The following is a 12599-nucleotide window of genomic DNA, read 5'->3' on the forward strand; positions in this document are numbered from 1 at the left end:
TAAAACAAGTAAGAAAGTCTAAGTTCGGGCGGAGCCGAACATTAAATACCCGGCGCAAGTATTAAATATATGTTTTTCCACCTTTCCGAAACCTTCCGCTTCAATTTTGAGTAAATTAGCGTCCTTAAATTTCGAAATATTGAAGTTTCAAGCATTTCTGAAATTTACCGTTATATGAGAAGCGGGCGTTATTTTAGTCCGATTTCAATAATTTTCAACGTTTTGCTTACACGTGGCAAGTACAATAACCATACCGAGTTTGGTACAAATTGGTAGAACGGTTACCGATATACTTATATGTGATCATAAGTGGGCGGTGCCACGCCCATTTTCCAAAATTTTACCATAAACGTATTTCTTGGTAAAGAATTGTTGNTCGATTCGTTTTGGCTGTTACAAACAACCGTTATGTGAACAAAATTAATATACCCTTGTGCACAAGTGCGCTCGGGTATAAAAAAAAATTATAATTCTCTTGTTTATTAGCTTTAGATAACATAAAACGAGTATTTTTAGAGCCGATAATTATTTATTATTTACCAAAGTTTGCAACAACAAAAGTTTTGGTAGGCGTTTTGTTGTTAAGCGGTTGCGTTTCTCAGTGGCTGTAGCACCAGTTTTTGAAAAATCACATTATATTTTCGAAAGTCCGTAAAGTTTTGGGTAAACAGCTTTCATTTTCTCCCAAGCGTCGATGATATTCCGCTTTAGTTCTAGGATTTAACAATTAAAAAAAAACCAATTTCATCTTGTCGGTGACCCAAATCATCATATTTTCGCCTTCGTTTGTGTACAAGAGATTTATGAGGGGCCCAAAGATCGATGGATGGGTTTTAGACAACTACAGAATTAATATTTAATAATAATAAATCGTAAATTGATCAAAAATAATCGATTTATTTAATCAAGTGATGAATCGCTGCCATCCCTATATATGACTCTTGGAATGTGTTTTAAGACCGCTCTCTTTTAAGAAATCAAAATAAACTCAATAAAGTTGGTAAACACATATTATCATATCAAAATTGTGAAGGTTGCTGAACACATCCTTAGAAAGTTTGAGCATCAAAAATATTAACCGTAGAATAAAAAATCCCAAGGATGAGTGAGAACAAAATTCTCAACCGAAGAAATCGTGAAATTTAGTAGAATTATTATAATCGGTTAGCGAGACTAGCTCATATACAGGTCGAATACGAATATTGTTCTTGGTTACCAAAGAAAGGGTCTAACAAGTTGCGAACAACGATGCTATACATCTATTTAATGTTGCCATGGCTGCAGAATCACATCAGGAGTAACCACTTCAGAGTGGATTTTTCATAATAAAATTAAAGTTTTTGATGTATTCCACTTCTGAATTTTGCGAAAAAAACAAACTTTCCTTACCAACTTTGGAAACTCCAAATGTAGGCTGCAACAAAAGGGAACTTAAGAACAACGTTTGGGCGTTGCTCAAGTGATTTTTAAAAGCCAAATCCAACATTTTACAACCGAATATTTCATTTCTGACTTAGATGAATATCTGAAAATAAAGACTCTACAAGAATACTACCAAGTCCTTTTAAATATCAAACAAACATACATTTGTATTTTCCACCACCTCCCTCTCCCACTTCTTCAAATTGACATGCGGCACGTCTCGGCTACAGCCACAGCTGCCTTTTTGTTTGTTTGCTGTTGTCATCGATGCTTGTAAAATTGCGGTAGGACAAGAGCGTAAACAATTGTGTGTCTGTGTGGGACGATGCCAGCGGTGCTGGCAAGTCAACAAGCTCACCCCCAAATAAGGGAGTGCTGTAGCTGAAAACAGCAGCAAAACAGAATTGAGATGCGTTGCAACTTGCAGCCAATCTGAGGCAACGAAGCGAAACGTCAAACTTCGTGTCGGCATGCAGTGGCGAGCGAGGTGAATTGCTAGCACGCAGTGGTGAATTTTCACTATCAGCAAGGGAAAACACATGCCACCAGCTAGCAACTAGCCTACTACAGTTACCGTTGTGGCAACAGGAAAAGTGGAAAAACGTGCAAGGAGCGTGCCAGCGTGCCAGCGTACCAAACAGCAGCCACTGGAGCTGTACCAAGCAAACTTTTGTTGCAGCAACACATGCGACGGTGGCGCTTGATTGAAATCAGTTGTGCGTCAGCTTTCAAGCGTTACGGTTATGCAAAGCGCGAAAAGCGGTGAAAAAAACTTATTGGAAGTAAATATTTGTTATGCGGCAGCAGCTAAATAAGAAAAAATAAAACTTACGCGTCGTGTAAGGTGGCCAAAGGTGTACGCTTTCGATAACAGCAACGACAGGCAGGCAGGCGGCAAGTTGGCGTTGCACGTTTGTGGGTAAACTGTGTGTTCCGCGCGGCGTATGTAAATGCAAGTGCGTGTACATTAGCGTCCATAATTTCATGAGCGGGCTGACAAGTTTGTGCAACAACGAAACGCAATGCGATTTCCATTAGCGTGTTTTGTTTTTTTTATTTCTTTGTGGCAGCAAAATTTTTTCGTGACATTGCAACTTTGACAAAGCGAAAGCTGTTTGACGAACAATAAAATAAATGGTTGATTTAATATTTTTTTTATATCGACTCAGATTTAATTTGACGATATTAGGATAACGGTGGAATGTGATTATTTACTAAATTTTTTATATTTTTTTAATTTTAGATTTTATGAATGGCGATTTAGACATTTGCCATAATTTGTTAGGAAGCTATTTCTTGCAGTAATGTAAAATATTTTCATTTCTAAAACTTTATTTTTATTCAAGTTCAAAAATCATAACTTTTTATAAATTTTCATCTACAAATTGAAAATACAAATTTTTGTTTCGCTTTCTAAAATATAACTTAAAAAAAATTTATATTAAAAAAACTCATTAATTTTAATGGATGTGCTAGTTATTTTGCATATTTCTGAATTTTTATTTTCGTTGGTTTGCAGTTTATACTTGATTTTTTTCTGTCCAAATTTCCTTAAGTAATTTTTGTTAGTAAATATGTAGCTTTCTCTTTAATGCCTTAGCTCTCGTACACTTTTTGATTTTTCTTTTCTTCATCAGCAATTGAAGTTTTTAAGATTTTTTTATTTGAAAAGAAAGTATTTAAAATTTAACTTTTAAATCTATTAAAAAAAAAACTTTGAATTACTGAAAACTTTTTGTATTTTTTTTTTTTATATATTTAAAAAAACTTTTGAATTACTGAAAACTTTTTGTAATTTTTTTTTATATATTTAGAATGAATTTCCTCTCCGAAAGAGCTCCGTCCGAATTTTTTTTATTATTTTTATTACATTGTATGTATGTATGTATACGTTAATTTTTTGTTCAATTAAAATTTTTTCGTCGGCATTTGCATTTCCAACAATTTCAAATGGCCCCGAAATTTAATATTCTGTGGGGGGAATCTGTTTTTTTGGAATGTTCGTCATGCGTGATATTGTGCCGCATGGGATTGTAATTGGGTAGCTGACTGTAAATGCAAAGCAGTGCAATACAAACTGTGTTGGATAAAGGTAAAATGTACATTTTGCTTATTTTAATACTATTAAAAAAAAATTTTTGTTCGTAAAATTTACTTATTTATATACATATCTTGAAATCTACGACCGAATTTGAATTTCTGATGAAATATTTTTTTTTTTAAGTTATATTAAAATAAATTGTTAACCCAAAAATCAGAATTTGGTAAAACGAAAAAAGTTCTATAAATTATGGCATTTTGAAAAAAAAAAATAACCACTTTAGGAAAACACCTATACGCTAAATATAAGAATAAATCACAAATAGTCTACACCTAAAGTAACTGAAACTTTATAATTTCAAAAAGTGATAGCATGCTGCGCCATATTTTATTAAGATTTCTTTTCTTTTTAAAAATATTTACTCAGCAATACATCGATAAAGCTTTAAATAATATTTGTGCACTTAATAAATTAAATTGAAAATGTAGTTTTGATTGGAAATTAATTCTTTTTCGGACGAAATTTTAAAAAATTTGCGTAGAAGGAAAAATTAACGAGAAAACTGAAAGAAAGCATTAAATCCGTTACATTTGAATTTTTAGTGAAATTTAGATTTACAAATATAGTATAAAATTGAAACAATTTCATAAAAATTTGACTGAACGTGAAAGATTTCAGTAAAAGCCGTTTTATGATTAATTTTTGTGGAAAACAACAGAATATAAAATGTTATTAGGCCAGAAATTACAAAAAAAAAAAAACATTTTAAATTGCATAGAAATTTAAATTAAACAAGTAAGAAAGTCTAAGTTCGGGCGGAGCCGAACATTAAATACCCGGCGCAAGTATTAAATATATGTTTTCCACCTTTCCGAAAGCTACCGCTACATGATAAGCCGGGGTGTATACATTTTAAGTAAATTAGCGTCCTTAAATTTCGAAATATTGCAGTTTCAAGCATATCTGAAATTTACCGTTATATGAAAAGCGGCCTCAATTTTAGTCCGATTTCAACAATTTTCAACGGTTTGCTTTTATGTGGCAAGCACAATAACCATACCGAGCTTGGTACAAATTGCTAGAACGGTTAGCGAGATACATATATGTGATCACAAGTGGGCGGTGCTACGCCCATTTTCCAAAATTTTGTCATAAACGTATTTCTTGGTAAAGAATTGTTGCAATCATCAATTTTGAATAAATTAGCTTCAATATTTACTGATTTATCGAAGATTTTGTATTTCTCGAAATTACCGTTATATGGGATGTGGGCGTGGTTATTGTCCGATTTTAGAAATTTTCGGCCAGTTGGTATGCTGTACCAGGACCCACAACTGTGCCAAGTTTGGAAGAAATTGGTGTAGCGGTTACCAAGATATACACATGTAACCATAAGTGGGCGTGGCTACGCCCATTTTCCAAAAATTTATAATATTCATGTTTTCCGTCTGAAACTTATTGTAAGTATCAATTTTGAGTGAATTATCTTCAGTAGTTACTAAAATATCGCAGTTTTCGTATTTCTGAAAATTACCGTTATATGGGAGGTAGGCGTGGTTATTATCCGATTCCGCCCATTTTCAATACCATCCGTCCCACGCCCAAAAGAAGTTCACGTACCAAGTTTCGTTAAGATATCTCAATTTTTACTCGAGTTATCGTGTGCACAGACGGACGGACGGACGGACGGACGGACAGACAGTCACCGCTTAATCGATTTCTCTTTTCATTCTGATCATTTATGTATACATTTGTCTATATCTATCTCGATTCGTTTTGCCTGTTACAAACAACCGTTATGTGAACAAAGTTATAATACCCTTGTGCACAAGTGCGCTCGGGTATAAAAAGGGGAAAATTAATGAAAGAAAAAAATGGAAATAAAACACAAAGAAATATAAATAATAATTATGCAAACAAAAAATGAAAATATATTAAAATAACTAAAACAAAAGATAAAAAATATAATAACTAAAGCAAATTGAATAAAAAATAAAACTCAGAATCATTAAAGGAAAAATTAAGAAATAAAAGCTTTATTAAAAAATTAACACTGAGAAATAAAAAAAACATATATATATTTTCCTTTTCCAAAAATTTCGAGAAAAAAAATTACGCATTAAGTGAAGAAATTTATCATATGTGACGTATGTAGTTAAGAAACCAGTCATTCTGAGACCCATCTCTTTAAAACGTTAAAGTTTTTACTTCATGTACCAACCTTTGTCATTTTCTACAAAAAGACTTGACTAAACATGTTCATTTTTAATTATCTATCGTTGAGTGTAAAAATTATCACTCTTTGTCTGAAACTAAAATTTGCGCGCTCTCAAACTTTCTGGGAAATATGTATGTAGTTGTTGAATCAAAACTTCCATTTTTCACATTCCATTCACGCGCTGGACCATTTTTTTGTTTTGTTTGCTTTAATTTTTGCACATTTCACTTAAATCTGCAGCTGACCAACGCCAAGCGCATCTTCGACCAAATGCGGCTAGCCAATTAACCAGTCATGCAGGCTGGCAGCTAGTTGTTGTTTTTGTAGTTTGTGTTGTTGTTATCGGAGCATATGCACACGTTAGTTGAAAAACTTTCACAGCGTGCAATCCGTCTTTTTTTCAAATTTTTCTGTGATATTTTTTGAGTATTTACGGTTGCAATCATCAAAAAGCAAATGAATGCAAACGAAACGCTTTGAAAGTGAAAAAAAAATCAAAGCTTGTGATGCATATTTTTGAATAAAAATTTTTGCGAATTCATATTTTGTTTTAATATTTTATTTTTTTACCGTTTTTTTTTTGTTTGTTTGTTTAGTTTTGCATTACTTTGGCTTTGTGGCAGCGTTAAGTGCGTTGAACTCACTTTTATTGATTAGTTTTGCTGAACAAAAGTGTCAATTAGAGATTTAGCGTGAAAACAACAAAAGGAAACATTTTTTATTAGTTGGCAAAAAATTTGTAAAATAGGCGAGAATGAAACTTTGCGAATTTCACTGCAATGAACATGTGCATGAATTATTTAAAAATTAAATTTGTATATGCTATGAACTCTCGATTCTTGAATTTTTAAGCGAATGCTGCAAAATTTTTGATTGATTGATAAGAGACAGAAATTAGTGGATATGAAACAAGCAAATTTCGACAAGCAATGGCAGACCTTCGAGCGTATTCTGCCATGAAAAAAAGCTTCTCATAAAAAATAAATTTAAAACTTTAAAAATGCATTTTTTGAGCGCACAAAAAAAAATTCCAAAAAATTTAACAAATCGTAAGGCAATTCATCTAAAAAATATTCATTAGATAAAAAATTACATATTCTAATGCCGAATTTGCACAAGGCATTAAAATGAAAATTTCAGGAATTTTAAAAATTCCAAAAAAATATATCCCATTGTTATTCATTATCGGTCAAGCCTTAAAAGTTGTGAATGAGTAATCGTTTAAAATCAACATTTCATATTAAAAATTAAAAAAAGTGTTTTGAAAAAGAAAAATTTTAAATAATAAACTGTACCAATCGGCCCATTTTTCGCAAAGTTATGGACACTTAAAAAGAAACGCTTTTTTATCGAAAATCAATAATTCAATTGCAAAGTCGATTTTCGTAAGGCTGTTTTGTATTTTGCAAGCAAAATTTTTCACGAAAAAATCTCGTTTAAAATAAGAAAATTATATTATATTCTTTTAACGTTTCAATGTTTAGTTAAATTACTATTTTAGGTTCAAAATTGTTTCTAGCTTTTTCATAACGCTTTTAAATTTTTTCTTAGTGAGACTTTTTTATGCGGTCCCCTGCCATAGCATGAAAAAAGAAAATTTTTTTCAAAAAGTTGTGCAGAACAGTTTGTAGCTATTTTTGAAGCTTTTGAAAAAACTTGTTTGTCCCTATCTATCGCACAAAAACAGGTTTGACTGTACGTATACAGTGAGCGCCAAAAATAAGTATACCCTGACGTTTTGACGAATTTATTTATATTTTCCATACCAATTTTTTTCTTATTTTTTTTTATAAAAATATATTTCATTCAACAGCAAAAACCACGAGAATACATTTTTTTTTTAATTTCATACAGAACTCGGGAAGATGTCCTTTTTTGTAACAGGTAATCCCGCGAACAGCAGGTCCAATTTTCGTGAAATTTTTTTTATAAATAGCTTTCAGCAGCCACCATGTCAAGGGCCACAAAAATTTACTTTTTTCCGGAAGGTTGACCATGGATCGATATATTCGAAAAAATCTTATTTATGGTGCGATTTGCTTGAAATTTGGCAAGCAGGTAGCTTTTTGCTTGGATTAACGTATAGGATACCTTTTTCTGATAGGTGGGCTAGGGACCGATGTATTCGATCCGATCCGATTTACTGAAATTCGGTACACGTATTAACATTATAGATAGAAGAGAATTTAATTATTGTTTTGCACTTCGAAAGGTGTTTTTAGTCGTCGTACGACGCTGGCTTGGTCATGTGGAACGATTGAACAGAAACGCTCCAGCTCTGAAGGCATTTAACACGGGTCACTATGCCGGTAACAGAGGAAGAGGAAGGCCTCCTCTGTGTTGAAAGGACCAGATGGAGAAGGACTTGGCATTTCTAATTGCCGTCAGTTGGCAAAGAAGGGTTGCTTTGTTGGACCCAGCTTCCTCTATATTTTTTACCTGAACTGGCATAAATACATAAATAAAAATTTTCCCACAAAGTATTTATGTAGATACGGGTACGTATTACCAAGGTGTATTAAACAAGGTGTGATTGACAACTCAGTGCGGCTCTCTTTTAGGGTACTATAATGTCAAAAAGTATAAACAAACGAATTAACCCTTATGCATGCATGTATCTTGTCAGCACTGATACCAAGGCTTTTATTTTGATTATAGTTTTGTTTTACTTAAATTACCTGGAATATATATATTTTGTCAATAAAATAAAACAAATTGTTTATAAAATCGTTTTAGCAATTTTCTTGTTTTTAATTGCCCAAGTTTTATGCTTTTGTGCGTTTATTTTTATATTTAAATTTTTTATTATGTGGTTTAAAACATCGCTCTATTTTCGTGTCCTGACTTCTATTGCATACAGCGCACCGTTCAAAAGTTTTGATCCGTTTCATCTTGGTTTCCTTACATTAAATATTTAAGAAAAGTCGAACGTACATATTTACTTATTACCAAACTTTAAATGTGCTTACTAGCTCTCCTCGGCGGTTTATCTCTCAACAATTTCACGTTTATTAAGAAAATTTGTTGCTTGAAAAATATTTGTGTAAATTTTTTTAAAACAAATTCAAATTTGAAAAAAAAATATTTTCAAATGGGTTAACAATTCATTTCAATTTGACATTATAGCCTGTTTCTTATGAGAGCAATGTCAAAATCAATCACACTTTGTTGAATACATTTTGCGTATTACCAAGCAAACATTTGAATTCAAAACTCAGCAAGTCATTTTATGACAATTTGTTGCCAACAAGTGTATCTTCATATTTGCTAGATACATACTTCCACAGAATTAGCCCGACTGTCTGTGTAGTATTGGTGCCGCTCACTCTTAACAATAAAGTTACCAGCACTTTTGTAAATCACAACTTCGCCACCTACACAGCAACAACATCGACCGGCACTGCCGCTGACACACATGTGGAAAGTTTGTGACAAACAAAACAAAAACAAAAATCGACAACAACCGAAACTAAGAAGCAAAATGAAAACTTGTCTCCATTTCACAGTTTAGTTTAGTTTAGTCATTTCGGACTTAAATTGGTTTTTGCATAACAAAGTGCAAAGTTTGTGAGCACACCTCCAGCTGCGAAAGAGCTACCGAGACTTGCATGTATATGTACATATCTATACTTGTATATATCCATTTACATATGTGAGAACATGTATGTACACACGTCCCACACGCTCTCACCCACACATCGTCGACCTCACTTAAGCCGGGGCACGCTAACTATTTTTACTCATACATTTTCGAATATGCACGCAAACTGTTCTTAAACTTATACAAATCATTTTGAACTTGCGGAACACGCTGGCACTGCCACAGCCACTGAAGGGTTTAAGCGTTTGGAACTAAACTAAAATTTCCACACTACATATTTGCAAATCTGTTTGTGTATGTAAGCGTATCTACTTCATGCTTGCTTGGTGCTCAGGCGCTTCAAAATGTCGCACACACACACACACACGAGCATTAAGTTACAAACAAAGCCACTTAAATGCATTTTTGAACATGGACCCTTACGAGGGTGGAACATTACAAACTAATCGGACTCGGAAAGGACCCACATTTTTATGGACGAAAATCAACGTAGCTTTCAATAAAAAAATAATATTTTCATTCTGAACACTTCACCTAAGCTCCTCAAAGCTTTTGATTGCCATTTTTCCACAGTGTATTAAAGCCTATCAAATTCATTGGTCCAAGCGACATCTAATAAACAAAAAAAAAAAGTTTTTTTTGTCCAACTGCCTGCGCCCCTCGCATGCAATGGTAAACCTCCGATTGTTTTTCCGCCTTGAAAGGCTTCTCATAAAATCCATTTACCGTTCGGAGGCGGCAAAAGCTTCCGAGTCTCATCATTTATGTAGTAACATCAAGACGCACACCACAAACAATAAGCACAATTTACTGTTATCGATATTTTGCGTTTCTTGTTACTGCGGGTAAAACGTAAAATATTTCTTATTCATTTTTCCGATATATCGAGCCCTAACCGCCAAAATAACGTAAGCGACATTTTTTTCAAAATTTTATTTTTGATGCAGAAATGCATCTTGATGCGCTCGATGTGTCGATAATAACGATTTTCATTTCAATTTTGCTATCTGCATGACTTTTGAAACGGTACCGTTATCGATACTTTTATCATTATTCGTGTAAATATCGTCGTCGACAGTGATTTTCTGTGCTGAACAGCTGTTGCTGTGGATGTTTGTTTATAGTTCTTTTTTTTCTATTCTTTCTATACGTCTCAGCCCACCCTCGTACTCAAATTAAACACACTTTTCAAACTCACACAGCATACTTAAATCCACTCAAAATTCACGCATACACGCGTGCCTCAACATTTTTTTTTTTTGCAAATTTCTGTACTAATTATACTACGGGTACTTTGGACTACAATCAAAGTTGACGACATTGGAACTTTTGCTGTTTTGAAAATTTCAACCTTGAAAATGAGCTTTGTTTCAGTTTAGTCGCCATAAAACTAAACTCTGAAGTGGCTAATGGTGGTTAGATTACTTAATTTGTTTGGAATTTTGCTAAACATTTATGGCATTAATGGCTGGTCGCGTGTGGTGGTGGGCGGCGGGCGGCGGTAATGTTTGTAGCGGAGCGAATGCGAATAAAAGACGTTAAGTGGCAAATTTTCAAATTATGTGCACTAATAGTTTTAGTTGGCTAAAGCTTAAGGAATTTATTTTGCATAGTTTTAGGTCACAACAAGGAGTCCAAGTCAGAATTTCTGCAAATCGAGTTTTGTAGTTGGTTTAGAGATTAGAAAGTTCATCAAAAAATTTGCTCGCCACAAGTGGCTAAAATCCTTAAAATGGGTAACAGAAAAATAATTGCATTTGCAATTTTGTCTATCCTCATTTTCTTTTTATTTCCCTCAGTGGGAAATTTTTTCTAATTCCATATTTTTTACATACCTAACCCAATTTTAATTTTAATATTGTACATGTTCATATATGTATGTATGTACATATGCATGTATGTATTTTGGTACAACCACATGAATATAATATCTCCATCTCTTCTGCTACTGCATTTCACTTTTTTTCAAGCTAACCAGATTAAATGGAAATAATAAAATTTTCTTTTACTCGCTTTCGTTCCCCACGAATGGCAGCACCAGCGCCAAATCTACCATTACGAGCGTAACATAGACATCACCGTTATGGGCGGCGTGTTCCATGGATAAATGGCCACACGCTAATATCGTAAAATGCATGCATATGTGTATGTAGGTATGCATAGTATGTGTGTATCTATTGCATTTGAAAATAACTGTAAAAATGGTACTGAAAATAACCGTAAGATATATGTATGTATGTATATTTAAAAAATAGACGTACAATTGGCTTGTAAAAGGTTGTTGGTGAGCGCAGTATGGTAGCGAATGATGCGATAAGCAATTCATTGGGCAGGTATTTATGAACGAAAAAAAGTAAAACAAAATTAGGATTCTAAATTTTTGTTGATTTTTGAAATATTTTATATGTACATATGTATGTATGATAAAAAGTATTAATAAGTATAATTTGGAAACAAAAAAAATAATAATTTTTTTTTTAAACTACGTAAGATCCGACTCTTAAATACAAAACTGCGAGAAAAACTTTCAACGCAAAGCTCAAATCTTTCGCGACATACGAGATTTTTTGCATGACAATTTCCGGTCGTAATTTTTATAATTTTAAAAGGTTCGTGTAATTTTTAGACATTGGTTTGGCCAAAAATTTAACTTTTGCGTGGCAAATTCGGGTAGATTTTTTTCAACCTTTAAACATTGTGAGGTTTTTTTAGCAAATCTCGTATATAAATAATATTAGATTTCGTAGAAATACAGGTTTTAAGTTACTTAAATCAAATATACATAAGGCTTATAAAAATTCAAAAATTTTAAATTTGTGTGTTTTCCAAATACTTTTCGGTCGTAAAAAATATTTTGGTTTATTAAAATATTTTATATATATATATATTTTTTTTTTGTAAAAATGACAATGTGTTTTCATACAAATTTAAATTTTAATACTAGTATTTTTTAAACATTCTCTTCAAATTTTTTTCAAAGATTTTTTGTAGGCAATACTGCTTTTAAAAACTTTAAAATTTTTAAACTTAAATATTTTTTTAAATAACACACATTTTTTGTATAAAGCAAGTTGAATAATTTTTGAAGTCCATTTTTTTTAGCTTAAAATTTTCGATTTGAAAATTTTGAAATGTTTTAATTAGCATTGAAATACCTTTTAGAGCTCTATTTTTATTTAGATAATTCGATTGGCAAACACAGCCCCCGCTCACTCTCTGGCCATTCTGTACTCCACACCTGCCATTTGTACTAATGGATATTAGTCGCTGGTATGTATATTTGTAGCATATCAACAGGCGCGCACTTTAGCAGCCAA

General features: G+C 32.7%; 1 protein-coding gene across 1 annotated transcript in view; it reads left to right on the forward strand.

The window, feature by feature from the left end:
- Window positions 1-3447: 3447 nt before the first annotated feature.
- Window positions 3448-12599, forward strand: part of LOC108370018 (putative cyclin-dependent serine/threonine-protein kinase DDB_G0272797/DDB_G0274007) — a 72204-nt gene continuing 63052 nt past the window's right edge. The window contains exon 1 of the mRNA XM_017625252.1: window positions 3448-3514. The gene's annotated coding sequence lies outside the window, so the exon portion shown is untranslated. The remainder of the gene's footprint in view (window positions 3515-12599) is intronic.

Source organism: Rhagoletis zephyria, unplaced genomic scaffold, assembly GCF_001687245.7.
Source record: "Rhagoletis zephyria isolate East Lansing unplaced genomic scaffold, Rhagoletis_zephyria_1.1 Rzeph_scaffold_00061, whole genome shotgun sequence".
Classification (NCBI taxonomy): domain Eukaryota; kingdom Metazoa; phylum Arthropoda; class Insecta; order Diptera; family Tephritidae; genus Rhagoletis; species Rhagoletis zephyria.